Genomic DNA, 16,330 nt, shown 5'->3' on the forward strand with positions numbered 1-16,330 from the left:
CCCCCATGCCCATCATTCCCCCAAACACATCAAATCAAAATTTTGAGATAATCATTTTGTTCAGCGTAGTTGATTTCCAGATAGAAAGTTTGTTTTTGAGGAGGATACTCCCCCACAAACTTCAGGACAAGGGTTTTAAGTTATGTCTTGGGGGCAGATAAGAACGATGCTGGCACAATGTATTACTTATTATTTTTTCCTTTAGAGCAGGGCACTTCGTATCGAAGAAGTTGTCGCAGAAACTTTGAAAAAGGCTCATTCAATTGGAAATTGGAGTGGTTTATTTACTTTTTTATAGTCGAATGTAATTAGAAGGCGACTAACATCCCTCCCACGCCCACCGTTTCCTGAAACACATCGAATCACAATTTTTACATAGCCATTTTATTCAGCATAGTTGATTTCCACATAGAAATTATGTTTTGAGGAAGACACTCCCCCAGAGCCCTCAGGGCAAGTGTTATAAGTTATGCCCTGGGGGCATATAAGGTTTTTATAGAAGTTGTTGTCGCAGAAGCTTCAAAAAAGGCTCATTCAATTTAAAATTCAAAGGGCTAGTACCCTTTTAACAGTCGACAGTGATTTGAGGGCAACTAACCCCCCTTTCACGCCCACCTTTTCCCCAAACACATCCAATCAAAATTTTTAGATAGCCATTTTATTCAACGTAGTTGAAAGTTTTGTGAATTTATGTATTTAAAGATGACAACCCCTCCTCCCTCCCCTCAGCCCTCAGGCAAGGGTTATAAGCTATGCTCTGGGGGCATATAAGGTTTATATAGAAAGTTGTGGTAGAAATTTCGAAAAGGTCTCATTTGATTGGAAATTGAAATTGCCCTTTTTAATAGTCAAAAATGCGTGGAGAGTAATTAACCCCTCTCTCATGCCCACCATTTCCCCAAAAACATTCAATCAAAGTTTAGAGATAGCCATTTTGTTCGACGTAGTTTAAAGTTCTGGAAATTAAGTATTTAAGGATGACAAGACCCCCAGGGCCCCAGGGCAAAGGTTGTAAGTTATGCCGGCGCATATAAGGTTTTTATAGATAGAGTTGTCGTAAAACTTAAAAAGGGACTCATTCAGTTGAAAATTGAAAGGGCTAGTGCCCTTTTTAATAGTTAAAAGTGATCGGAGGGTAACTAACCCCCCTTTCACGCCCACCATTTCTCCAAACACATCCAATAAAAATTTTCAGATAACCAGTTTGTTCAACATCGTAGAAAGTTCTGGAAATTCGGTCTTTGAGAATGATACCCACCCAGCCCCCAGGGCAGGGGCTGTAAATTATGCGCTGGGGGCATATAGGGTTTTTATTGAAAGTGTTGACGTAGAAACTTCAAAAGGGCTCATTTGATTGAAAATTGAAAGTGCTAGTGTCATTTTTAATAATTGAAAGTAATTGAAGAGTGACTAACGCCCCTCTCACGCCCACCATTTCCCCAAACATATGCAATCAAAATTTTGAGATAGCCATTTTGTTTAACGTAGTTGAAAGTCCTGGAAATTAGGTCTTAGAGGATAACAACCACCCTAGCAGCCCTTAGGGTAAGGGTTGTAATTAATGCCCTGGGGACATATAAGGTTTATATAGAGAGCGCTGTCGTTTCTAAAAGGGCTCATTTGATTGGAAATCAAAAGGCATAGTACCCTTTTTAATAGTCGAAAGTGATAGGAAGGCTTGACATTCTTATAGTAAAGATCGATGTAGGTATAATGTATTATTTTTTGTTGTTGTTTATGTTTAGACCAGGGCACTTCGTATCGAAGGAGTTGTAGTGGGAACTTCCAAAAAGGGCTCATTCGATCGAAAATAGAAAGAGCTGATGCCCTTTTTGATAGTCGAAAGTGATTGGAGGGCAACTAATCCCCCTCCCACGCCCACTCTCCCTTTTGCCCATTATGTTTAAAACTAAATGTTGCCTTAAGATTAAATCAAAATGCACTGTGTTAATGCTAATTCCCAATAAGGCATCTCAGCAGTATCCCAAGAACGACTGAGGGTGTTATGTTCAAACTGTCGGGGCTACTTCTGCTCTTAAAATTTAACCAAATCAAAATAGCGTAAGTGTATCCAAGCTATCAAAGAAAGTAAATAGATTTTTTGGCGAATGGTATCAAGTTTTTTATTTCAGGTCAGCTAGAGGAGGTATGAAAATAAATTAAACACTACTATTTGTGTCCATATTTTTAAAAGGGTGTATGTTGTTAGAAATTGCTGAGAATTTTTCTCCAGTAAACAAATAGCAGGCCAAACTTTAAAGTTTTAAAAAAACGAAGAGATTTAAAGTATTATTTTCTTTTTCCCTGAAAAGACTATGTCAATATAAAACGAACAAAAATTAATTAAAAAAAACTTTTTCCACAAAATAAGTTATTCAGAGAAAAGTAAAGAACTCCATTAAACAAAAAATGAGCAAAAATAAAATAAAATATTCTACCAAGCGTGAAACTACCACAAATCAGCATAGATAAATAAATGAAACCCAAAACGAACAGAAATTACAATAAATATCCGAGTCAAACTCAAAACGAGCAGAAATTAACATAACTTGGGCTCAAAACCCCTATGGCTTCCCAAGGCCAGAACAAAATTTGCACTTTACTGAAAAAAATACTAATGAGTGTGCATTGTCAGTTTAATATACATATACTGATATTTAGTAATCAAAATGTTAATATTATTTGATTTATAAGCAGTTATAAAAGTAAAACCATTTATATTTTTTTCAGTAAAGTGCAAATTTTGTTCTGGCCTTGAGAAGGCATAGGGGTTTTGAGCCCAGCTTATGCTAATTTCTGCTCGTTTTTTAGTTTGACTCGGTTATTTATTGTAATTTCGTTCGTTTTGGGTTTCATTAATTTATCGATGCTGATATGTGGTAGTTTCACGCTTGGTAGAATATTTGATTTTATTTTCGCTCATTTTTTGTTTAATGGAGTTCTTTACTTTTCTTTGAAAAACTTATTTTGTTGAAAAAGCTTTTTAATTAATAATAAAAAATAACCTATTGACCTTTCGAGATTGACCTTTCTAGGTATCAGTAGATTTCAGTTAAATGTCTCGTTTTTCTTTTAATAATCTCGTTTGTTTGATTGAAATTGGTTTATAGTAATAAAAATAATATAATGACCTTCCGAGAACTAAGTTTCATTAGATTTCAGTTAAATTTCTTCTTTTTCTTTGAATATTCTCGTCTATTTGATTGAAATTGTTTAATAATAATGAAAAATAACATAATGGCCTTTCGAGATCTAGGTTTCAGTAGGTATCAGTTAAATGTGTACTTTTTCTTTAAATATTCTCGTCAATGAGCCCCTAGACGCATGTCGTATGAGTCGTAAAAAAAGAAAGGTAAGCTAAAACATGTTTATTGCAATTTTTATTCAATAACGAAAAAATATTTGGAAAAATGTACATATTTACATATTAAAAACAATATTTAAATGTCACTATTACTCATCCATAAATTAGGATTGCATAATACCGCTTTAGCTTTAGTATAGTTGTTATTGTATCGAATTCATATAGCACTCTTAAGTATTTGTTCAGGTATCCACTTTGCAAAGTATCTCAATTCATCTTCAGGCTGATGATATGTGCCTTCAAATCTTGGGCAGTTAAATTGCTCTAAATTAAAAAGTGGAATATAAGGTTCACACTTTTCAACTAAAATCTTGTCCGTAGGTGAACTACCTTTTACGGATAATGTCTTGACCCCAAAAAAGTAAAATTTTTCCTTCACTTCTTCCTAAACGACCGTCAATTCTATACCACTTTCATTATATTGCTTAATCACTTGTTAGTAAGACCCATTTTAATTCATGTGATGTAATTTAGGTCCCCTTAATCTTATACCGTGTTTATACATATTGTATTTTATGTCCCAATGGTAACAGTCAATTTCTTTACGATATTCATCTAGCAGCATGAACGTAGGTTCAAAAACAATGCCACAAGATGAATGTTTTAGTCCAATAAATTCTGTATTAAATAGACCAATCATATTACAGTCTTTTTTTACTTGATCCTAAAGAACGTGAATTCAAAGACGCTCGAGAACTAATGATATTACATTGATATGTTCAAACATTTTATTTAAATTCCCCAGGCTAGAGAAATCAAATTGTGTGAGTGACTCGACAACCAATCTGAAGCACGTAACAAGGTTTTTCCAAGCACACAGACAGCAATAGAATATTTTAAGTCAGAATAGATACTGAAGCATTTGAATAGTTTTTTGATTCTGTGAAATTTTGTCAAATCCTTTTGATGCTAAAAAAATACCTGTGTAGTTGAATTTTTTCTATTCAAAAGTACTTTTTTATATTAATTTTTTATACTCAGTTATCAATTAATAGACTATTGAGTCCGCTATATGAGTCTGCTAGTAGTGTATATGTCTGTGAAAATTCCTTTTCCTACATCTCCGACTTTTTAATAGATATTCTAAACGTTTGATGTGCTAGCGTACCCTAAAAATATTGATCAGATAACAGTGTAATGCATAAAAATATTATTACTGAAGTAATGACACGTAGAATATTAACACAAAATATGTTACATACATTATTATATATTATTAATATCAAACTAATAAACTTTCAAATGGGGATAAATCCACTTATTTAGACAGTGAAAAAACAGGTACAAAAGTCCAGATATTTCGGTCACATATACAGCGACCGTCTTCAGTAAAAGTACAGTATTTTTAGTGAATACGGTCGCTGTATATGTGACCAAAATATCTGGACTTTTGTACCTACTTTTTCACTGTCTAAATAAATGGATTTATTCCCATTTGAAAGTTCATTTGTTCGTCTTAGAACGGCAGTGTGGTCTAAGAAAACAACACCTAATTTAAAGGTTTTATGTCAAAAATTATTAATATCATTGTACAACTTTGGACATTTTGAATCTGTTCCATAAAATAATGTATCAAGCTCTGTCCTGATAGTGTAGCTACTCTCTTCTCTTAGTTCGCAATCAGTAGAATAATCATTAATCCATTTTGAGTCATACACAATTTTTACTGGGGTGTCACCTACAGGTTCAATATGCGTTTCGTCTTTGATAATATTCGGTTCATCGACTATATGATCAATAGTAGTAGTATTGTTCACTTGCGCTTTGTTTTCCATCAATTCATCTTTACGTTCGTTAGTGATATTGTCTACCAATGCCCTTTTTATTTTGTCTATGGTTTCACTGTGTATTATCACATTATTTTTACACAGGTAAAAGTTTTGTCATGTAGACAAGATATGGTTCATGATATTAGTCCCGCAGTATGCTTTTCTTCTTTTTCTCTTCTTTACAATGCTAATAACAGAACGGTTATGATAGGATCTATCAGAAGGTAGCCTATTTCCACTAGTAGTATCATGAAGTTTCCCCCATCTTCGCAGATTAGTTTTATATTTGCGTTCTTTTTGAACACTATTTGTTAGGAAATGATACTCTCAAATATCCACCATTTGCAATATGGAAATTCTTGAATACTCCAAAGGAATTTAGCTTCTCGCTGTCATGACAACGCACGCATTACTTTTCCAATAAGATCCCCATTAATGCTTGTTTCATAGTTCAAGTATTTCGCCTTGTCAGCATTCAACACAACGATGATTTTATCGTGTGCACACACTTTCTTCGAATGTTTTATTTTCACCTTTTAAAAAATATGATACCGGTGGTTATCCTTCCAATGTACAAAAGTTACTGATTTAATACATGCAATAAATTAGGTAGGTCCATAAAGGCGTTTCCAAATCTTTGTAAGCCAAGTGCCTAGATAGTAGCCAATTATTCATAAATGATAATGGTGATTCTTCCTTCCATGAGAATTTGGTCCCGGACCAAGTAAAAGCATAGCAATCAATATCATTACAAACGAATGTCATCTTCATTTTTTTTAATATGATGCAATTGTGTATCCTTCCGATGTACAAATTACTGTTCGAAAACATATAATAAACTATTTAGTGTCAATGAGTAGCCATATAGTACAGCTAATACAGCTGCATAAATAAAAATATAATAAAAAAAAGTTGAATAATTTTCCAAGTCAAAAAATCCAATTCAGAAAAAAAGGGTTGCTACAAACATGATTTGTTTAATAGTAAAAGTCACAACTAACATATCTATATTATTCTCATTTTGTATTTCGAAAATATTAAATGTGATTTTTTTTTTAGTTTTAAGTATATTTCATGGCATTTTAAGACATGTAAAAAAATAATTGAAAAATTTCTATGTTAAAAAAAATAAAAAATAAAAGTTAAGAAAACGTTAAAAAAAAGTACTAAAAAATGGGAGGAGGGGCCAAAAAGATTTTGGGAGGGGGTATTGGGTGTTGGTGGGAGGGGCCCTAGGATGTTATGGTCCTTGGTGGTTACGGTCCTTGATGGTTGGGGTCCTTGATGGTTGGGGTCCTTGCTGGCTGTTGTCCATAGCCACTTCACTACTTGATTTCTAAGGATTTCTAAGAATTGTTCTGAATTTCTATATTAAAATTCTTTTATTGCCACCTACGACTTTATTAGTTTCTACTTTTTAGCATACTCCATTGCTAAAGAACATTTTATCTAGTTCGATTAATCTTGGATAAGCAGTTACCGATCTCAACTAAATAGAAAATGCTAATATTTTTTCAAGAAAAAGAAAGGAAAATAACCAACTCTTTTTTTCAATTGTGCTTGTGTACAATATTAATCAAATGCTTATCTTAAAATACCAGAGTAACATCACCACTTTTGTTTAGGTTGGAATGACAAATATGGAGTTTGTTTGATTCAGCTTTTCTGAATCTAAAGTTTGTCTTTGTAGAAAATACGTGGGAATTCATTTTGGGAAGATGAATAAATTCCAAAAATTAAACATAGTAAAAATATATGGAAAACATTAGAAATGCCATTGTAAAGAGCGATTTTAAAGTTTAAAACAAACAAAAGTTAGCCCGTAGGGGATTTCCTTTCCAAAACCATCTGCTCAAAGAAAGCAAGATACGTGTAGAGTAGACATCACAGTATGAATTAAGAAAATGGGGATTATGCAACATACGCATCAACTTGGGGTTCTCCATGGCCTCATCCTGGATTTTTATTTCGGATGGAAGGGCGTGAAAAAAATGTATTTTTGAGGAATTCTAAATGTATGCAGTATACAATTGTGAGCAATTTTAATAATTGAACGCGGGATAGTGGTTAAACCTTTACCATTTCCATCAGAAGTAACCACACGTTTAAATATTAATTTTTTGCTTTTCTTCTTCTTTTTTACACTGAATTGAGTGTATCAATGTTAACAAATAGATTGTTTCCAATAATTTGATGTCCCACAAGGAATTAATAATATAACATAGTACATGTTTCCTTTATCAGAATCGTTGTAAATTTTGAAAACTGCCTTTTTGCATCTTTATGCAGAGAGGAGTACAAAATCCTTGCTTCCTACTTGTACTTTCCTGATTTGGTGTCCTAGGCTTATCCCCGATCTTTGAAAATTGGTTATATGTGATCTAATCGAAAAATTTAATTTAAATTTTTTTGTTATTTTTTCCTTGTCCATTCAGAGCCTCAGTTTATTCCCTAACAAATTCAGAAACTATTTTCTTTTTACTGTAGTTGAGTTAGCATAATTACGGGGACACCAGCGACAAATTTGAAAATGTAATTTCTTAGGTTTTCATGGATAAAGTTTGTCCCACCCTTGACAAACTTCGATAAGCATCGTTCTTATTGTTTTTTAATGAAAAAAAATCCATAGAAAATCTTTTTCTCCCAACGCATTTTCGTTTATTAGTGTCAATTATACATCCTATTACTTAAGCTGTATAAGAGCCTTTACTCCTGACCTTGATCTACGCTACTGTAAAACAACACAGTTCATACGTTAATTTTTTTTTTTAACTTAACTAAATAAATCTGTCAGAATATGCCACAAACATGGTACCCTAAAAGAACGATTTGTGCGATATTTCTGGAATGGAAAGGCTGGACCCGACACACGGACATAATAAGGCAAAAATTAATTACCGTTTGACACCCAAAAATGTACTTTTGGGCAGCTTTTCCCTTTTTTATATGGAAATAACCAAAAACGGTATTTTCCAAAGATAAACTCGATGGAAAAATTTCCTCTGGAAAGTCACCCCCTACCCTTGCGGATATTCTCCTCCGCAGTAATTTTCCCCTAGAAACTATTTAATTATTCCACATGTAACTAAAGTCCCACATTTCACATTACGGAAGCTATATTCATACTGAATCTAGCTCCCATATAAGGAAGTAAAATTTAACGGAAAAGGACACTATCATTCTTTAAATTCCAAACATTTTGCTCCTTCACAGCATGCTGATCCACTTGAAAGACTAAAACTGATAACCCTTAATCTCATGATCAAGATCTTACAAAAACGAAAATTTGCCATAAAATATGCTTGAAACTTGAGCACGGGGATTGAATGACCGAAGAAGCGACAAATTACGCTGAATACACGAGATAGATCTTAAAAGTGAAGAATCTTAATAGATATATAAAAGCAAAAACTTATTTGTAAAGGGAAAATTTTTATTGTTGTGAGCTACTTCAACTAAATTATCAAATTGTGCTGCAAGAAATTAAGAGGCATGTTGGAAGAGAGAGAATAAGGTCTTTAACAAAATCTTGTCAAATATCTAAGCGCCCAGCCTCCCCATCCCCTTAAATACGCCACTGCCTACTCTGTCTTTAAGCTCTTAATCCTAATTTCATGATAGAAACCAATATTGGCAGACTTCTACAAAATTACCTAACACACTAGCTTATTTAGCACGTCGAAATTAACAAATCACTTTAAAAACAAAAAGCTAAATATAGACAGACCGGCGGCTGTCCGCCACACCAGTGGTACCAGTGACAAGCCGGCAAGCCGCCAAAATTTTTCTCCTTGCCAGCATTGTCCTCCATTGGTGCCGTGCCGCCAAATAATTGGCGAAGTGTCAGGGCTTAGCACATAGTTTTATTTTGATTTAGTTCAATATTCTCCCTAATATTCTCCGAAAGCCTCAAATTACAAACCTTAAATATTCGCAGGAAATTGAAGGGAAGCAATTTTGACAACCAGAGGAGACGACTTCAACTTAAAAAGTCGGGAGAAGGCTGCAGCCCACTTGTTTTTTAGTCTTAAAATTCTTTAAAAACACTTCTCATTCACATTCAACGGCAGTTGTATTTGAGCAGTCATTCCCAAAGAATCGTGAATTGTCTTGGGGAGGGGCATCACTCCTCTTTTTTGGATTAATTCTTGTTCGTTTTAAATACATTTTAATGGTGCTCCTTACTTTTAGATGAGAAACTTTTTTGTATCTATTTATTTTTTTTATTCTTAAGAAAACGATAAATGCAAACGCGGCTGTACCGATGTAGTTGCTTTTCCATTAGGTGCGGAATTTTCAAAAAGATTGAATGCGGCTTTATATTAGACTAAGTAAATCTTTCTCAGGAAAAGGTGAAACTACAGCCTAGATCGTACCTATTTAATTGGACAATGAATTGTTTTGTTTTCCATATTGAGGGCCTATAAAAAGCTGCCCCCCCCCCTAATGGTCCTATATAGACCGGGCTGTATAAAAAAACTAGGCTATTATAAAAAAAAATAATGAAATTTATAATAGGCCTATGCATCATATTAACATTATTCATATGATAAAGTTATACATATTTATGCAATTTAGCTAAGAAGTAAGTGAATGCATTGTTTGATGCCATTTTTTATGCTCTTTCCATATTCAAGAATCACTTCTTGGGCACACTCCATTTTAAGCCTTTAATAGTAATGATACCAATGGTGTTTCAACAGTCTCTCCTAAAGAATTTTGACAAAAAGTCAAACTTTAGTGTTTAGGTCAAGGGTTGGGAAAGGGGCACCTCTCCTCTTATATGGATTAATTGCTGCTCATTTTGAATAACTTTTAAATGCCTATTGCAGTAAAATTCTACTTTAGTTACTTTTGGCTATCTTGGAAAGGGGTTGGGTTAGGAAAATGAAACTTTCAGGGATGGATGTACATGCTAAGGTTTGTCCTGGGAAGGTACTTTGAAGTACCTACCTCCACTCATCCCCCCTCTATATAATGGTAAATTACTGCACATTACTAGTTGTTTTTAACTCATATTTCATCCTATATTACTATCATAAATATAAATCACTTTTACCTTACACAACTTCTGCTTTTAACCTTGTTCATTAAAATATATTCCAAAATCCTATTTAAATCCTAAGCCATTTAATTTTCAACCCATGCTGACTTTCTTTATGGTATATGAAACCAGGTTTGTTGTGATGTCACACTTGCCTTATCAGAAATCCTTACCCTTAAGGGTAGCAGGCACATGCCAAACAACTCTGTTGATAAGACCATTTAAACTGTATTAATTAAGGAAAGGATTTGACAAGAGAGACCAGTAAAAATAACCTAATCCTTTTTAGAGGACAAATTATGTCATGGGAAGATGTTTTTGAAATTCCCCTTCCACCCAAACTTAAAATTTTCTAAAATTCTACTTTAGAAGCTTTTAAAATATTTCTAAAGTACTAAAAGATAGAGTGCTAAAAACATCAGAATTGACTTCAGAGGACACATTATATCACAGGAAAAGGTTTTTGAAATCACCCTTCCCCCAAACTCAAAATTTTCTAAAATTCTACTTTAGAAGCTTTTAAAATATTTCTAAAGTACTAAAAGATACAGTGCTAAAAACATCAGAATCAACTTCAGAGGACACGTTATATCACGGAAAGATGTTTTTGAAATCCCCCCTCCCCCCCAACTCAAAATTTTTCAAAATTCTACTTTAGAAGCTTTTAAAATATTTTAAAATATTTCTAAATTGCTACGACATAGAGTGCTACAGACATCAGAATCAACTTTAGAGGACAATTTATGTCATGGGAAGATGTTTTTGAAATCCCCCTTCCCCCAAACTCAAAATTTTCCAAAATTCTATTTTAGAAGCTTTTTAAATATTTCTAAAGCACTAATAGATAGAGTGCTAAAAACATCAAAATCAACTCCAGAGGACACGTTATATCACGGGAAGAGGTTTTTGAAATCACCCTTCACCCCAAACTCAAAATTTTCTAAAATTCTACTGTAGTAGCTTTTAAAATATTTCTAAAGTACTCAAAGATACAGTGCTAAAAACATCAGAATCGACTTCAGAGGACACGTTATATCACGGGAAGATGTTTTTGAAATCCCCCTCCCCCCAAACTCAAAATTTTCTAAAATTCTACTTTTGGAGCTTTTTAAATATTTCTAAAGCACTAAGACATAGAGTGCTAAAAACATCAGAATTGACTTCAGAGGACACGTTATATCATGGGAAGAGGTTATTAAAATTCCCCTTCCCCCAAACTCAAAATTTTACTTTCAAAACTTTTTTACATATTTCTAAAGCGCTAAAAGAAACAGTGCTAAAAACATCAGAATCGACTTCAGAGGACAAGTTATATCACTGGAAGAGGCTTTTAAAATCCCCCTTCCCCCCAAACTCAAAATTTTCTGAAATTATACTTTAGGAGCTTGTTACATATTTCTAAAGCGCTACAACCTTGAGTGCTAAAAACAGCAGAATCGACTTCAGAGGACACGTTATATCCCGGGAAGATGTTTTTGACATCCCCCCTCCCCCCAAACTCAAAATTTTTCAAAATTCTACTTTAGAAGCTTTTTAAATATTTTAAATATTTCTAAAGCGCTACGACATAGAGCGCTAAATACATCAGAATCAACTTTAGATGACACTTTATTTCATGGGAAGATGTTTTTGAAATCCCCCTTCCCCCCAAACTCCAAATTTTCAAAAATTCTACTTTAGAAACTTTTTAAATATTTCTAAAGCACTAATAGATAGAGTGCTAAAAACATCAGAATCAACTTCAGAGGACACGTTATATCACGGGAAGAGGTTTTTGAAATCACCCTTCCCCCCAAACTCAAAATTTTCGACAATACTAATTTAGAAGCTTTTAAAATATTTCTAAAGAACGAAAAGATACAGTGCTAAAAACATCAGAATTGACTTCAGAGGACACATTATATCACGGAAGGTGGTTTTTAAAATCCCCCTTCCCCCCAAACTCAAAATTTTCTAAAATTCTACTTTAGTAGCTTTTTAAATATTTCTAAAGCGCTAAGAGATAGAGTGCTAAAAACATCAGAATCAACTTCAGAGGACACGTTATATCACGGGAAGAGGTTTTTAAAATCCCCCTTCCCCCAAACTCAAAAGTTTCCAAAATTTTACTTTCGAAGATTTTTTACATATTTCTAAAGCGCTAAAAGATACAGTGCTAAAAACATCAGAATTGACTTCAGAGGACACATTATATCACGGGAAAAGCTTTTAAAATCCCCCTTCCCCCCAAACTCAACATTTTCTAAAATTCTACTTTAGTATCTTTTTAAATATTTCTAAAGCGCTAAGACATAGAGGGCTAAAAACATCAGAATCGACTTCAGAGGACATGTTATATCATGGGAAGAGGTTTTTAAAATCCCCCTCCCCCCCAAAATCAAAATTTTCAAAAATTCTAATTTATGCGCATTTTAAATATTTCCAAAGCACTAATGGATACAGTGCTACAAGCTTCAGAATCAACTTTAGAAGACATGTTATGTCACGGGAAGAGGTTTATAAAATCCCCCTTCCCCCCAATCTCAAAATTTTCTAAAATTCTACTTTAGATGCTTTTTAAATATTTCTAAAGTGCTAAGACATAGAGCGCTACAAACATCAGAATCATCTTCAGAGGACAAATTATATTATGGGAAGATGTTTTAGAAATCCCCCTTCCCCCCGAACTCAATCACGGATGTAAAAAAGAAAAGCAAAATTTTTCAACATTATAGGATTAAGCTATTTGAATATGTTTTATGTGGTTACCCAACTCAAAATGTTAAGGGGTTTCCAAAAAAAAATAATCAAAACGAATATCGATTATTTGGTACTTGTGTATTATAAATAACCCACTGCTATTGACTGTACAAGGAAACCAGACGAACAGGCATTTGTTAGACAAATGGATCGCAAAGCGTGATTTCTTATTGCGTTTACAATATTTAAACTGTTGTTTTTTGGGTTTAGGGAGGGAAAAAGGTACCTGGGTTAGGTTACATATTTACTATATGCTATGATTTACCCCCCCTCCACCCCCTAATGTGCAAATATATAGCCCAAATTTGTTTCTTAACTATAGAATTTTCATCCTATCTGATTTTATTTCATTAGAAGTAACCAAACTTAACTTCTTTTATTTATATTGGTGGGTTATTTATACTACAAAAGTACCAAATAATATAGAGTCAAATATGTACTTCTACCCCCGCGCACCCCCGCCCTCGGGACACTTTAATAACGTAATGTTGCTTCAAGTATGAAGATTGCTACACTAAACTATTTGGACAAAAACATTTCAATTGCTTTAAGAACAAATGGGGTTAGATACAGTAAATTGCCAAATTTTCTGTTACAACGTTTTAAACATTAATTAGTAAATAATACCCATAAAAAACAAATTAGTTGGGGTTATAAAGCTCCGATATATTTTTCATGAAATGGTGCATTCTTGAGGAGATTGAATATTTTTTTTTTTTAAGTAGTGCTCTGCCAGATATCCTTCCATATGTTCTTCTGCCATATTTGGGTATATTGTCTTGAACTTCACGCCAATGTCTTTCGATGTTTTGTGTTTGAGCACCTGTTGCAGGGTCAACAAAATTTATGCTGTGGTTGATGCGTAAATGCTGATAGCCCTGGCTAGCCAGGCAATCGTAGGCCCTCCAACAGTTGCTGATAATTGTTGTCCCTGGCAGGATTCGGTTTCGGATGATTCCCAACAACGTGGCACTTCTTCTATCTGGCCCAGAAACCATGAATGAATTACCAGTTTCTCACTTTATTCCACCAAATACCCATTTACCCTTGACAATCTGACCACTATTATATTTACGCTTCCCAAATTGGGCTTCATCTATCTCAACAATGACTCCTTCTCCTCCCAAAGGAGCGAAATTTGAATGACATATGTACATACAAACCTCTCTTCAGAACTGGCTCCAATCCACAAAGGTTTGTTTACAACAAGTAACATTGTTGATCATGAAATCCTCCCTTGGAGGTGGTATTTGAAGCCAAATCCTCAAAAAACGGAAATTTTCTAGCTCAGAAAGGTGTGAACAAGCCATCCATGTTTTGTCATAGATTGATTTTGAAAAATTACACTTAACCTGAGAATATTCATGGCCACCTCGGATAGGTATAAGCCTAGACTTCTGGCAACGGAACGAATTTCTATATTTTACGCAAATCTGGCAACAAATATCGCAATTCCTGCTTCTCAATAACATGCCATGGTTATAATACAACCCTAAGACTGCCTCAACAGTACGAAATTGAACGATACCACCACAGAAATTTATTTCACAAAAATTGCAAGACATATCTCAATAATTGTCACTTACAGACTGAAGCTGTAACTCGTAATATCTATTGCGGCTTTAATTAATTGTTTCATTCTTAAACAGCGGGAATAGTCGAACAAAGATAACAGTGAATTAGGTTATAAATATATTGGAAAGATAGGTCAACTTAGTATGCGTTTTTCCTGCATTTGAAATAGTTACTTCTTAACGGATGTAAATATCCTCGTCGATTCTGATGTTTTTAGCGCTCTATCTATTAGTGCTTTAGAAATATTTTAAAAGCTTCTGAAGTAGAATTTTGGAAAATTTTGAGTTTGGGGGAAGGGGGATTTCAAAAACATCTTCCCATAACATAATTTGTCCTCTAAAGTTGATTCTGATGTTTGTAGCGCTCTATGTCTTAGCGCTTTAGAAATATGTAAAAAAGCTTCGAAAGTAAAATTTTGGAAAATTTTGAGTTTGGGGAAAGGGGGATTTTAAAAATATCTTCCCGTAACAATATTTGTCCTCTGAAGTCGATTCTGATGTTTTTAGCACTCTATCTATTAGTGCTTTAGAAATATTTTAAAAGCTTCTAAAGTAGAATTTTTTGAAAATTTTGAGTTTGGGGGAAGGGAGATTTTCAAAACCTCTTCCCGTAATATACTGTGTCCTCTGAAGTCGATTCTGATGTTTTTAACACTCTGTCTATTAGTGCTTTAAAAATATTTTAAAAGCTTCTAAAGTAGAATCTTGGAAAATTTTGAGTTTGGGGGGAAGGGGGATTTCAAAAACATCTTCCAATAAAATAATTTGTCCTCTGAAGTCGATTCCGATATTTGTAGCGCTCTAGCTATTAGTTCTTCGTAAATATTTAAAAAGCTTCTAAAGTAGAATTTTTGAAAATTTAGAGTTTGGGGGGACGGGGGATTTCAAAAACATCTTGCAATAATATAATTTGTCCTCTAAAGATGATTGTGATTTTTGTAGCGCTCTATGTCTTAGCGCTTTAGATATATTTAAAAAGCTCATAAAGTAGAATTTTAGAAAATTTTTAGTTTGGGGGGAAGGAGTATTTAAAAAACCTCTTCCCGTGAAATAATACGTCCCCTGAAGTTGATTCTGATTTTTTTAGCACTCAATGTTTTAGCGCTTTAGAAATATTTAAAAAGCTCCTGAAGTAGAATTTTAGAAAATTTTGAGTTTGGGGGGAAGGGGGATTTAAAAAACATCTTCCCATAAAATAATTTGTCCTCTAAAGAAGATTCTGATGTTTGTAGCGCTCTATGTCTTAGCACTTTAGAATTATTTAAAAAGCTCCTAAAGTAGAATTTTAGAAAATTTTGAGTTTAGGGGGAAGGGGGATTTTAAAAACATCTTCCCGTGATATAAGGTGTCCTCTGATGCTTTTAACTCTCTATCCATTAGTGCTTTATATATATTTTAAAAGCTTATAAAGTAGAATTTTGGAAAATTTTGAGTTTGGGGGGAAGGAGGATTTTAAAAACCTCTTCCCGTGATATAACGTGTCCTCTGAAGTCGATTCTGATGTTTTTAGCACTCTATGTATTAGCGCTTTAGAAATATTTAAAAAGATCCTAAAGTAGAATTTTAGAAAATTTTGAGTTTTGGGGGAAGGGGGATTTTAAAAGCTTTTCCCGTGATATAACGTGTCCTCTGAAGTCGATTCTGATGTTTTTAACACTGTATCTTTTAGCGCTTTAAAAATATTTTAAAAGCTTCGAAAGTAAAATTTTGGAAAATTTTGAGTTTGGCGGAAGGGGGATTTTAAAAACCTCTTCCCGTGATATAACGTGTCCTCTGAAGTCGATTCTGATGTTTTTAGCACTCTATGTCTTAGCGCTTTAGAAATATTTAAAAATCTTCA

General features: G+C 33.7%; 1 protein-coding gene across 2 annotated transcripts in view; it reads left to right on the forward strand.

Moving 5' to 3' along the window:
• Window positions 1-9,406: 9,406 nt before the first annotated feature.
• mRpS10 (mitochondrial ribosomal protein S10) overlaps window positions 9,407-16,330 on the forward strand; it is a 38,955-nt gene continuing 32,031 nt past the window's right edge. The window contains exon 1 of one of the 2 annotated variants that reach the window (XM_089091565.1): window positions 9,407-9,485. The gene's annotated coding sequence lies outside the window, so the exon portion shown is untranslated. The remainder of the gene's footprint in view (window positions 9,486-16,330) is intronic. The other variant, XM_089091566.1, reaches the window with a different exon arrangement.

Source organism: Artemia sp. Qi Xiang Cuo, chromosome 7, assembly GCF_049724085.1.
Source record: "Artemia sp. Qi Xiang Cuo chromosome 7, ASM4972408v1, whole genome shotgun sequence".
In the NCBI taxonomy this organism is placed as follows: Eukaryota; Metazoa; Arthropoda; class Branchiopoda; order Anostraca; family Artemiidae; genus Artemia; species Artemia sp. Qi Xiang Cuo.